This window comes from Passer domesticus, chromosome 1, assembly GCF_036417665.1.
Source record: "Passer domesticus isolate bPasDom1 chromosome 1, bPasDom1.hap1, whole genome shotgun sequence".
Classification (NCBI taxonomy): Eukaryota; Metazoa; Chordata; class Aves; order Passeriformes; family Passeridae; genus Passer; species Passer domesticus.
The window spans coordinates 86458422-86472481 of NC_087474.1; the positions used below are offsets into that span (position 1 = coordinate 86458422).

Genomic DNA, 14060 nt, shown 5'->3' on the forward strand with positions numbered 1-14060 from the left:
TTCCTAATATCTAATCTATATCTACCCTTTCAGTTTAAAGCCATTCCCCCTTGTCCTATCCCTACATGTCCTTGTAAAAAGCCCCTCTCCTGCTTTCTTATAGGCCACTTAGGGTACAGAAAGGCTGCTCTAAGGTCTCCCTGTAGCCTTCTCTTCTCCAGCATAAAAAACCCCAACTTTCTCAGCTTGTCCTCATAGCAGAGGACATTGCAGATAGTAGTTTCAAAAACATATTCTAGTCCTGAAACACAAATTTGAGTGTTGATTTTAAAATTCATGTTTATTTTCCTTGGCCTGTCTGTTCAGTAGAAAAGGTTTCTGTAAAAGTGACTAACTGTGTCAACCATATCTGACTGATATCTGTGAGACATTCCTCTATGATAAATCAGACCAGCTCTGAGGAGTTTAAGCATCAGCATGAATATAATACTTAAATACAAAAACTGTTTTCTAGGATTTATCAGCCTGTAAATGAAGTTCCAACATGTCATTTTTAGCCCTTCATCTTGCTTACCTGTTGCTTGCCTGACAGAACTCCATAAGGCAGCTGATGAAACAGGCTTGATTGGATTACTTGTGAACAGTTTTAACAAAACCAGGTTAACCACCAAAACACAGCTGTCGGCAGCTCTGATTCAGGGTGCTGCCTCAAACCCTGGACAAGCAGTGAAATCCCCACAACCACTCTACCTCACAACCCTCATTCAATAGCTCCCACGCAGAGATCTCCCGCATAGAAGAGGGCACTGCCTGTGTCTACACTCTACACACTCCCCACCTACCCTAGTACGTGCTACTGCACAGCAGCACACGCTCGCAGTTTATCTAGGGCACACTCCTCTTCCTCACTGCCATAATTACCAGGTGTGCTCTTCCTCATGTACAGGCCCATGATCTGGGAAAAAAAATGTTCCATTTTGCAGTACTTTGTGTCAGTTTACATGAGCTTATTAATATTAATAAGACCTAATGCCAGGGATTTTGTTTCCAACCAAAAGAATTCTAACCTAAGGCATATTGTTTTCTGACCTATATTCTCAACATGAAAACTTCACTGCTGCACACACTTACCTTGCACAGATTGAAAAGATAATGCTTCTTCTTCTTCTTCAGGCAGTAGAAAATTCACCTTCAACATCGATACTATTCAAGTTAACCTACCACTGGTTTCTCAAAGGAAGCAAGGAGAAAGGCAGAAAAGCAGACAGATGACAGAACACTGGGATTTAATGTTCTGGTAAATGCTTTTGTATTATGATTACAAACACAAGCATTTTATATATTTTATATGTATATATAAACATCAATCCCTATCAGTGCTGCTCACTCAACCATCCAAATTACAGTGAAATTCTAGTGGCTCACAGCTCTGACTTTATTAGTGCAACTCAATTAGATTCAAATCAGATACTCACTGATCAACATGAATAACACCAGAATCAAGCTCACCACTCCAGTTCTGCTCTTAAACATGCCTCCCTCTTGGAAAGGTTCATTTTAAAAAGTGCCAACACACTGCTGTGCATGACTTGACATCCATACGTTGCTGAATAATCTAACAATTAGCAGCTAAACGAAGGTGAGCATTCCCTTATCTCTAATAATCCCAAGACATGGGCAACTAGCCAAAAAGCTGGTACATAAAACAGAAAAACACAGGCAAAATCTGCAAGTGCTTCTTGAGAGCACACAATTTCCAGTAAGCACATGTGGAAACTAAACACCTCTTTGGCTGCCCTCAGGTAGGAAAAGATTGATTGATTGATTGATTGATTGAGTGATTGATTTCAAACACATAGTCCAAAATAGCATGGATATAGCCCCTGGTATTGAGCGAGGAACTTCAACGGCAACTGCCCACCTCCATGCAAAAGATAAACTGCACAAAGATATTTGTTCAGCTAAATATTATGTTTATTCAAAAGCATTTTGAATACACCAAGGATTTCTTTAGAAATTATATCACTTTCCAAGCTAGTTATTACACCATTAAGTTTCAGTCACCATGTGTTGAAAACATGTGAATAGCCTTCTCCACTCATTTGTGGAACAACCCAGCAAACATTTCTGCAGCCTATAGATTAAGTAACAAAATACATCGTAGTGTCATATCAATCAGAAGTACTCAACTGTCCCCAGATGCAGTCACAAAACTTCATTCTGGGCTTGAAGAGTAAAATTTTCAAACACACACATGATTACTTATCACTGTCTTGAAATAAAACTTATGACCTGAAAAGCCTCAATCATTTTTGTAAGCTTCACTCCTCTTCTTGCCCATCAGCCCCATTTTGAAGAATAGCCTCAAACTTACAGTCCATTTAAAGAATTCTGTCAAAAGTACTATGAGAAATCTTCATTTAACAACCTATGCTGTTCATCATCAATAACAAACAGCCTCTTGCCAGCTTTAGAAAAGCCTTATTTGTGTATTTATTTACAACATATACCATGTCCATAAAGCATCTTAGCAGAGGGTTCATCTTTGGATCTCAATATTAACAGACATACTGCCCATGGGAAGGATTTTGTTTCAACTGAACTAATTTCTCTGCTCTCAAGAACTAGCTCACTCCAAAGGTTCACCATGTCCCTGATCACACAAACCACAAGACTGAAAGATACTTCAAGAGAAGTCAAGATATTTCCTCTCCTTGCCCCAAGGCAGAATGAGTCACATTTAAGTAATCTCTCAATGGTTATGTCTTACCTAGTTTGAAAATAATAATTCGCTTCTTTACACTGCACAAAACCAATGTGTTCATTTCTCCTTTTCATAGGTCCTGTTTGATCACTCTTATTGTTCACATGGGCATCCACTTGAACAGTAGCTCTCTTTTATGTGACATATGACCCATGCAAGAAATATCCTTAAATGTTCAAAGCGAAATATGAAAAAGGAAATTCTTCGATGTTCATTTTAGGGTAGTTAAAAGGCAATTTATTCTATTCTGGTTCTAAACACTTAACCAAGGAATGGACCTCTGTTATCCTTGTTTTCCCTTTCTCATCAACAAAATCTTCTTTATGGCAATTCTGACTATATATTCTCAACAACTACCACATACTGTCTTTATTAGAAATTATTCCACAGACAAGGAATTTTTACAATTATTTATTCATCAAAAATTATTTAAATAATTTAAATTCAGCTTACTGATGATCTATCATTTGTTACAGATCAAAGAACAACTATTTTCCTCATGCAGTCCAAAGTTATCTACATGAACAGTGGAAATGCCATTTCTTCTGTACAACTCAGTTACTTGCAAGTCCTTAGTGGCAAAACACAGAAAGATGACTCCTTGTTTCCATGAAAGGCTTTAAAGTGATTGTAAGCTGTGAGGTGTATTGTTAAGATAAAAAGATATTCCACTGTGTTAGTTAAAATGAACTCTCTGTATTTTTTATTTCATATGAAGGTATTCCTGGCTGTGACTGTAATTTTGAAATACAGTCTCTTAGGAACCATGAGCAGATTTAACCACAAATAGCTAAATGCGCCTAGATACATGAAGTTATATTTAACTATCTCCCTAACTAATTAGATCAGGGGACCAGAATCATGTGGCTAGATAAAAGATAAGGATAAAACAGGCATTTGTAATAATTAAGTAACCTCTCTGGTCTTCTTTCCAGAGCAGAGAGTCAATGAACATCACTAGTGAGCAGCTGATGACTGACTTCCAACCAAGGATTCAGTCTCACCAAAGCCACTCTTTGCAAGACAGCCCAGAAGGCTCCCTTGGACACTGATTTTGTTTGCTTTAAGACCAGAGGAGCTCCTTGCCAGGAGGAATCCCTAAGGCTGCTCAGAGGTGAGGTTTCCAGAGACAGCAGGGTGAGACAGGCAAGAGATTCATGCCGGCAACCTGAAGCTTAGGAAAAAAAACCCTTAAAATGCTGAGGACCAGGTAGCAGACCCATAGTCAAATTCCAAGGGTGTTAAAAAGGAAGTTTGAGACTAGGGAGAACTCCAGATTTTCATTCCAATGCACAAAACTTCTGCATACTTGAAACAAGCATTAGTATTCAAAACTTGAAAGGGCTTGTGAGCGGAGATCAGGCTGTGAATAAACCTTATATTTATCTATTATTTTGGCTGTATCAACACTGTAAGTTTTCTCTGCATACGGAGTCAATTAACTGAGATGACTAGCTGTAATTCTAATGCAAAGAATGTCCTTTGAGAGGGTTTTTGGGAGCACAATGTACAGCAGATGACCTAAATCAACACCCTTCAATTCCCTGGCCCCCTACTTGGGGAACCTCCACAGAGACCAAAGGCTATGTTGTGTCTTCACCCTGTAGCTACAAACTTGTCCTTCAGGATAAAAGACATAGATATCTGTCTTCATGAACTCACTTGGCCTGAACATGGTCCTCACCTTGATGGCATCACACTCAATGTCCACAGCAATCACGTTGTCATCTCTATCATTTATAGATGTTATGTTTTATTTAGACACAATTAAAATCTAGAGCAATTAGAAGTGGATCCAAATAATGCTTCTCTATAAAAGAAGCCTGGGCAAGTATGACTGTGACAGCTACTGGCCTTTATGCAATATGCAACCCAGCACAGCCACAGCTTGACAGACAAGCTTTGTCTTTTATAATAGCAAATTTTTTCCCCTAAAACTGTGTTCTGGATGGTTTTTCAACTCACTAATGCAGTCTAATTATGAGCTTGCAGCAATTTAATTGTCTACAGGATCAAACAAATCTAGTTCTTCTTGAACTAGAAAATATGACACAATTCAAGCTATCACAGAAGGGTTGGGTTTGCTGGTGGATTTTTTTTATTTAGTCAAGAGCCACTTTTGTTTAAGACTAAAACAATGTGTAAAAAGGAAAAATTCTCTCTCTTTTCACTCAGCAGAGGAAATCACATTAATATTTCTTCAGCTGGTAAGAAGTTTAAAACTGTTGAATGCTTCCAGCTGGCAGAGCTCCAAGTTTTCCATATTGTTACCGGATTTGCATGAAACTTTGTTTAAGACCAAGTTCTCATGTTGATATGATCTCACTTTAGTGAACATCTAGATTTGGGAGCCATATGCATGCAAACCGTTGGGGTCTAGTAGCATGAGTTATAGAGTTTAAAATTAAAGTTTTACAAGAAGTGGTTATGGACTCATACGTCTGCTCATTACATATGAATGCCAGCACACTGGAATTAAGCTGATGGCATAGATCTTCCTGTGTTCTGCATGTCTGCTAATGCACACACTGCCTGTTACTGTGTGATTACCAAGGTGTTCCCTGAAATAGGCTGAGTTAGTTCATGGATGAAAATATGGACTTCTAGAAAGGATAAGCAAGGGAAATGGCAACATAGCCACCAATTTCAATATAGATAAGTGAGCTACGGTAACATGGCAAGGAAGGGCACAGAGCCAAAGCTAGATTAAAATTAGTTACAAGACAACAAAACTCTTTTAATGGGATACATTTACAAATATGGACAGAGAAAATATGGTATATCCCAACAGGTTAGAATGCAGTTTCTAACAAGAAGCATTTAAAAGAGCTTCTTCAGTCAGGAGAAAATGTGCCAAAGAACTTGGGTTTTAAGTAGAAAGGAAATAAAAGCTGCTGAGATAAATATTTCTATCCTCAGTCTGTAAATTTACTGTCATTGTTCCACAGAAACTCCTGGACAGACATTTTTTTTTCTGAACCACAAATCTGTCGGTGCAGAATTTCCTTCATTCTCTATCACCTCTGTTTCAGAAGGTGAGGCACTCGGATGTTCATCACAGGGTCAATGGCTGTGGGAGAGCATGCAATGCCAGCTCATTTCCCTCAACACCATACTCCATATATCATCTCCAACTCAGAACACACATGGCAAGTATTTAAAGACACAATATTTATCCTGCTTCAAGCATTTGTCATCTGTTAGCTGATGTGTTTGCTCTTCTCCATAATGTCTTGGTAACAGTGACGTTCCAAGAGGTGTTTGCAAAGACACCTGTAGGTGACAGTCCAGTTTGAACCCTTGGCAAGAGAAGGTGCCTCAGCACTGAAGGCCACTTTCAATACACTGTGGCCCAGTGGACTGTCAGCACAGTGTGCTGTTCAGTCGGGAATGAGACACCATAAGGAGTGCCACATTCCTATTGCTAGCAGCACCAATAATTTCTTCATGAATCTGTCAGTCACTGACTCATCCACAGAAGAGGATGACAGCTGAACTTTCAGTGACCTCATAATCATTCTAGTGCTTATAAAAATATACTGTAATATTAGTTTTCTTGAGCTCTGTTGAGGCTTCTACTCACTATTACACGAACAGGAAAAGAGTGCACTCCAGTGAACTATCATATTTCAGTGCACATGGCACCCTTATTTAGCTTGGCTCTAAAAGTATTATTCATTAAGGTAATGTCATCCGTTCAAGGCAACTGGATGGAAAGGATGGGCCACTATGCAGAAAGCTGAACGTTCCTCTAGCACTCACTAGGGAAACTAGCACTGAATAAATCATAAAATGCACAATACTGGTGGAACATCAGACGGCTACAAGCAGCTAAAAAGGTTTCTGCTGGTATCTCTTCACCAGGGGAAGTTTTTTTTCCAGATGAAGATCTCTGAGGGTAGGAAATGAGAAAAGGGAACAGCATACAGAAGCAGAGAATGTATAAATTCCTCTTAGTAAAATTCTCGCCCGTGAGTTATACCAGATCCTTCAGAAAAAAAGATATCTTCAAGGACAGCTTGTCACTCTCCTTGAACTCTCACATCCGACATGCAGCATTCTAGGGCTATCAGAAAGCTCTTAGCTATGATTGCTGGAGTTACATACAGCATGTGTGGACTGCAAACAAGGAAAGGGTTTCCACATTTCCACATTTGCTTTGTTCTGCTAATTTAAGCATTTGAATTACAGGCTCAGGGGCTATCCTGAGCACTCAGGTACCCTACAGAATCCTCACAAGCTCCTAGTGAAAGCTCCAAGCAAAATAATGCAGCAAACCAGCAGTACTCTCCTACATCTCAAGCAAAGTGTGTAATGGAAGAGCCTGGAAAATCTGGCCTGCTTTTGAATTTTATCCTCTGGAGAACTTCTGTCTCCCTTGCTTTGCAAGGCCTATAGATCTGAAAAGCAAGGGCCAACACGCATATTTCACCCTCTCTTCAGTGACACCAGCTATTTCCAGTGCAAAATATACTTTCACTGGTGTAGGGTTTATGTGCAGGGCTGAGTGATGCTGCTGGAGGAAAATGAACCCCACTCTCTCAGCACATCTAGTTAGGAAATGTTGTTTAGAGCAGCTAGCACAGCTTCCCCATTTGCTGAAGTTTTTCTGGTGACAGCAAGAAACCCATAAGGACGGTTTTCACCACCTCAGATCTCATTGAATTTGCCTCCTCCCACCAGATATGCACAGTTAGCTGCAGAAGTCAGTCATGAATTTACCAGCACCGGCCAAAATACAGCAACTTTGAGTTACTGGAAACTTTGTATATGAAAGGAAAACGTAGAAATAATCTGAACACCACATCCAGTGGTGACAGGTTTCACCCTGTCCTTTTCCAGACTCTTAATTTTATACCACCTCTACCCTGTTTTTGTTTTCGTTCTCCGCTAATGACGCACTTCACTGCCTTGAGGAAGGATGATTACAGGAAGCTGATGTAGCAATTTACTGGCTCCAGTCTATCTCAGACAAGCACATACCAAAGCATTTCTTATGGTGTAACTCTTCCATGTTGACTATGTTTGTAATTGGGTTTTCACTGTTTTATACATCTTTATTTATGCATGTTTGGCATGTGCTTTTCTAAGGTAGGAAGATGAGAGAAACTGGCATCAATTCTACCATTGCTGATCCATGCTTTGTTTTGTCTAACTTTGCTTCATTTCTTCTCCATAGTTCAGCAATCATCTTAAATTTGTCTAGCAGATGCACATCTACAGGATCCCACTATGTGGCCATCTACTTCATCCTAAAATAGTTCATCCCATCAAGATGTAATTTTGAATATGAGCCCTTCCATCACCATCCAATCACACAAGGAAAATAGTAATAGCAGAAAATAAGTTCAAAAACTATAACCAGGTTCTGTCCTTCTGCAGGGGTTGTGTTCTGCATCCCACTGAGTATTTAAAGACTATTGAAACAGGAGATAGCCAGCAGCCCCCTGATTTCACTACTTGTACAGAACTAGCTTCCATTTCTCACAGAACGTCATGATGGCATAGATTTCTGTCATTAAAATTAATTCTTGGGAAACTATCATTATAGCTACTAGGCTTTTGCCTGAAGGAAAAGATTATGCTTCAACAGTGCATTGATATACTCTTCATGCCAAGGCATCAGTAGTATTACAATCATCATCATGGCATCATCCAGCAAGGTTGGTAACTAAGGCCCAGTCTCATTATACATTCAGTGTTGTATATTTTGTAAGGACAGTAAGTCTCCAATCAAAATGAAGATCCTGCCATCAGTCTTATAGTTTACATGAAGTACCAGGTCATGCTGCTCTGAACAACTGCAAGGCAGTGTACACAAAATCAAATCTTTTGAAAAGGTGCTCAAATTCCTAAAGGTTAGAAAAAAAAATCCTTGGATCAGCAGATCATAATCATCTGTGGCACCACTTACCAGGCTAAAATCTAAACTATGCAACATGTGACTAAAGAGCATGTGGCTTTCCCAGTGCTATCACACTGGTGTGGTACTTGGCAGTACATACCCAACAAGTCAGGCAACCACACAGACTACTTCATTCCTATTCTGCAGAAGACAATAGCAAACACATCAAAAGAGATCAGATTATGATTTATATCGTAAAACACAAGGTTTTTATTAATAAAACTGTTTCCTCAGAGTTAAGTTCCATTAACTGTACTTAAGAGAGAATTACTACACATCTTGCTCCCAGGCAAAACCTGACCATTCCACATGTGTTACAAATCAGTATCTCTTTACATTTATTGGTGTGCAGACGAAAGTCAAGGATTTCTTTTCAGATTCTGGCAAGTCAGGAATCTTTCATGTTTGAGGAATCACATTGCTATCAATCTATTTCTGTCTTAAACTTATGAATTTTCATACCACATAACTAATAGATACATTTTTATATTAACCACATTTCTCCATCTTGAAATGGAGAAGCTTAGGTGGCATCAGGTTTAGGCAAGAGAACTGTGAGATAAAAGATATTTTAAGGAAGACTTTAAAGTCCTTTCCATTCTGCATGAGGTTTCCCCCCTTCTTTCCCCTGCATATTTTTTTAATCTTGAAAGTATTTCCTACTAATGCATGAAACCCCCATTATGCTGCATATGGTTTCTATTATCAAGTCTATAATGCCTTCAGGAATTTCTTTGATTTCTCTGGTTTTTACCTCATTTTTTCATTCTTGATTGACATAGAAGCAGCAACCCAAGTCATTCCTGTGTATCTTTCTTTAGTTATAAATCAGTCTCCATACTTCTCTAGCATACCTCAAAATGGCTTGTCTTTACTACCCTTGTATGAAGAAAGGAAAGGCCTTGAATATTGGTTATTATACTCTTCATTATGTATTTGAAGATCATCCAGTGTTCTTATTTGAAGAACTAGATTTTACCCATTAAATTTACTTTGCAGCCATGGACACTACACTTAAACCTGCACACCCAATTCAAGACCTGGGATTTGTGCACAAACGTGTACAAAAAACTGCAGAATACTCTTCATAGAGATGGGACCAAAAAAAAAAAATTTAAAAAAAAAAAAAAAAAAAAAAAAAACCACCACCAAACAAAAGCCCTCCAAAATTCTTGCTTTCAAAACCAGTAAATTAGTGCAAGACCAGCTTTCACGGCAGATTTCCAAATAATTACTAACTCAATGGTAGATGAGTGTCTAAAAATGCAACCACACAGAACTCACCCAAGATTTCATGGGAAGGCCTGTTTCTACCCTGCAAGCAGCTTTTTGTTCCTGCCCTGCTCGGTGTGTGCCATTGGGCCATGGGTGGGTGCCGGCACAAGGGAAGAATTTACCATTGTTCAGACGGAAGCCGTTGTGTACGCGGGAGGTTCTGCTGAAGGACTTCATGGATCACTGCATGGGCCAAAGCTACCAGTGGAACACAGCACAAACAGAAGCAGCTTCACTTGGAAAACACAATTTATTCCACAGACTTGATTTTGAAAGAACAAAACACAAATACTTGAGGACTGGAGACAACTCTAGACACGGCTCAGAAATTGTGGAGGTTTTATGGTAAAAAAATGGTCTGTACTCTTAGGGTAAGGATATGCACCTCCCACCAAAGACATTCCACTTTCTGAAATAAATCAACCTTGTATCACCATGTTGCTTCAGAGGGTGTTACATCTCAAATGCAATGATGTATGGAAGAGGGAGAGGGGCGGGGGGGGGAGAGAAAAAAAATTCACCGGATCATTGCTTCGGGCTATAACTTGAACAGTGATTTTACCATTTTTACCCTTTTCATGTTGATTTTAACTGGGTATGATACACTCAGAGGTTCAAATGAGCAGAAAAAACTGCTGCATGATTGCATTTTGGCAGCTACGTACAACTTCCCTGTATTACACAATCAGCTATTTCATACGTGAAGCATACAAGAATAGACAGAGCCATGAATTTCCCAACATTTTGTGTTTATTCTGACCACAGATCAGAGTTGGTGCTCCCTGGCTAAACTGAAAATGCTGGACAAAAAGAAAATATCCATCGCATACAATCCACTACCAAGGGAGATCACAAAACAAAGCTTCTCCCTCAAATGAAGTTCTGTGAGACAATGAGTCGACAGCAACTGTGAAAAAGCTTCAGCCATGTCCTTGATTCTTCTTATTCCCCCATCCCTAAAGGTTGCCCAGAATTCTCAGGAACACCCTGAATACAAAAGGATTGTGTGGGACAAGGTATCTCCCCTGGAGAGAGCAGTAGCAGCAGATGCTGCATCGTCCTTCAGCATGGCACTCCCACTCCAGACTCTCCCTGGCTTAATGGGGAACATTACAGGAAAAAAGCCCTCAGTGTTTGAAGCCTGGCCACCAGTTTAGGTGGTGCCTGGCAAGCATCTGGCAAGCAGAGAGGGGACATTTGGACATATTTTAGGGCTCTGATGGCTTCTTCAGAAGAGATCTTAATTGGAAACACTGGAAATACCAAGTAATTGCTATGCAAGGAGCCTTGGGGTGTATGTTTTCTAGTGAATGTTCATCACCCTCGAGGGGAAGCAATAAAATCCACTGCCATCGCCTGTTTAGCAGCCCACTGGCAATATTCTTTTGTCAGCTTTAACTCCAGCCTGAATAACACACCAGTTGTCTTCGGTTCAGAAACTGTCATTAGCTTACAAAATCATACATTTCAAACAGGCTTAAACATGCTCCCCCTAAAGAGATATATATATCCGAATTTTGGACAAGAGTTGGGAAAGAAGAGCGGCGAAGAAGGAACACGCACCAACGCCAGCATCGAGACGCAACAATTCGAACAAAAGAGATCTCAAGATGTCGCGCTAACAGGCACGCACACAATCTTCCTCTTGATAGATTGCTTCCCCTCGGCAGAGGGAGATGCTCCAGGAGCGCGCCCGCCCGGGCACGCAGAGCACGCGTGTGTCTCCCAGACGGAGCCGGGCAGGGAGCGCATCCCTGCGGCGTGCCTGCTCCGCGGCGCTTCCTACTGCGGCACGTCCGCGCCTCCCGCCTCGCCCTCTCTGCTCAAAGCCACCCACGAACGACCCCGGGCTGCTGCACAGGGACCCCCTGTCCCGTCTCCTGCCCCCCAAGGCCGCTGAGAGGAGCGGGGCGGGTGTTGGAGCCCGGAGCGGGGAGCTCTGGGGGCACCCGCGGCCGCTCGCCCGCCGAATCCCGCTGCGGGCGGGGCGGGGGCGGGCGGCACGGGCGGCCTTTTCCCCTTCCTAAACGCCAAATTTTGCGTGGGTGAGCTGAGGGGGGGGCACGGGTCCGCTCCGCCATCGCGCACAGTAACAGACGGCAAAGAAAAAAAAAAAAAAGCCTGGCGCAGCGAGAGGAAGGAAGGGTGCCGGGGTACGGCGGGGTGACCCCGATGAACCCCGCCGGGGCGGGGGCAGCGCCCGGGGTCGCGGCGCAGCGCGGAGCCTTTGTTCCGCCGCGGCCCCTCCGCGCCGCCGCCTCCGCGCATGCGTCGGGCACAGACAAAGGCGCGGGCAGGGCGGCGGGGGCTTCCCGCATCCCTCCTCCAGCCCGCATCCCTCCTCCAGCCCGCATCCCTCCTCTAGCCCGCATCGCCCTCCGCCCCGCATCCCCCCGCCGCCCCGCATCCCCGCTCCACTCCGCACCTCCCCGTCGCCCCGCATCCCCCCTCCCGCCCCGCATCCCCCCGCGCGGCGCCCACCCGGCGTGGCAGGAGGGTGGCGGTGTCCCGGGGGTGTGCGTGTGGCCGCCTCCCTCTCCCCCGCCCGAGCGCCACGCCCAGCTGAGGCGCGGGGAAAGCGCCCTGCGGGAGCCGCGTTTGAAAGGCACGCGTGTGCGTGGGGAAGGGGCGACACGGCGGGTCGGGAGGGGAAGGAATAAAAAGAAAAAAAAGGTCGAGGGGAGCTGTAGCTTTCTGTGTTGGAGGGAAAACGGAAAGCCAGAGATGTTGATGGGGACCTGTGGGGAGCGGGGGGCGGCAGTCGGTGAATATTGATAGCACAGGCGCGCCGGGGCGGCGGCGGCGGTCCCTGTCGTGTTTGACGGCGGGTCCGCAGCCCCTGCTCGGGCAGCCGAGCCCCGAGCCCGGCGTGTGCTGTCCCGCCGGGAGCAGCGCTCCAAACCCGCCGGCGCGGCCACGCGCGCGCGTGACCGCGGAGGCAGCGCCGCTCCCGCGCCGCCTCGCCGGGGACAATCGCCTTGTCGCCGGCCACAATGGGCGAGCGCCGCTTCCCGCTCCTAGCCCGCCCCGACGCCCCCCGCACCCCGGGGTTCCCCCCCAGCGGCCGCCCGGTCCCCGCGGTCCCCCTGCAGCACCGCCGCCCCCCGCCCAGCCGCCCTGCCATCTTCCTGGCGCCGTGCGTGCTCTTCTCCCAGCGCTTCCTTTCATGGAGAGCTTGGGGCATCTTCCTTTTTTCTTTTTTTTTTTTCTTTTTTTTTTTCTCTTTTTATTTTAAATTATTGTTAATTAAGCAGACTCCCTTTGGAAACAGGCTAAAAGCACCGAAAATAAATCGGGCATAAACCAGTATTATTCCCACCACACCCACCGCTACCCCCACCCTTCCCCAGGAGAGCCTTCCCGGGCATTTAAACCTCACGGAATCGCCTTCGGTCCGTTGTGTGCCTCGATCCCGCTCCCAGGTGGTCCCCTCTCGAGGAATCGAGCTCCTCGCAGCGATATTCCTAAAATGTGCCCGGGCAGGCGCCTCCCGGGCTGCTCCGCTCTCTCTGCTCCTACCAGTTCACACGCTCATCCCCTCTCCCCACAATCGAGACACAACGGAAAGGGGGAAAATGATAAAAATGGCAAAAGCTCTCGCGGGCTGCTGTGTGAATGGCACAAGTGAGACACACCGCGTCTTACCTTTACGTGTCTTTCCTCTGTCCCTGTCGGTGTGTTTGTGTGCTGGGGTGTCACAAAGAGAGTCCCAGGTAGCCCAGAGCCCCCTCGCCTCGCTCGGAGCGCTGTGGCTCTCGCCCGCTCGCTCGCTGGGACTGGAGTGCCTAGTGCCTGCTGGAGCACTGCCGCCGCTACCGCGGCTGCTGCCTCTGCATTTCTCACTCTCTCCCCCTCCCTCTTTCCCTCCCTCCCCCCTTCCCTGTGACAGTCTGTGGGCAGTTCAAAAGCCACGCGCTTTATTTATTTATTTTCCGGGCTGGCGGGCGGGGGATGCGCTGCGCGGCGCTGGCGCTTAGGGGGCGCACGGAGCCCAGGTTTAAATATCAGCCGTGCCGGCTGCGGGGGGGCTCCATCGCGGCTCCGCGATCGCACCTTGCAGCATTACACCCCCACACCCCTCAAAAAAAAAAAAAAAAAAAAAGGGAAGGGAGCGGCCAACCTCCCTGCCCCGAGGAGAGCGGGCGCGGCGCGGCGAGGTGCGGAGCGCTCCGCGAC

General features: G+C 44.7%; 1 protein-coding gene across 1 annotated transcript in view; it reads right to left on the reverse strand.

Annotated features, from left to right (window-relative positions):
* The window catches only part of BASP1 (brain abundant membrane attached signal protein 1), a 50765-nt gene extending 37035 nt beyond the window's left edge, over positions 1-13730 (reverse strand). The window contains exon 1 of the mRNA XM_064427966.1: positions 13530-13730. The gene's annotated coding sequence lies outside the window, so the exon portion shown is untranslated. The remainder of the gene's footprint in view (positions 1-13529) is intronic.
* Positions 13731-14060: the final 330 nt, after the last annotated feature.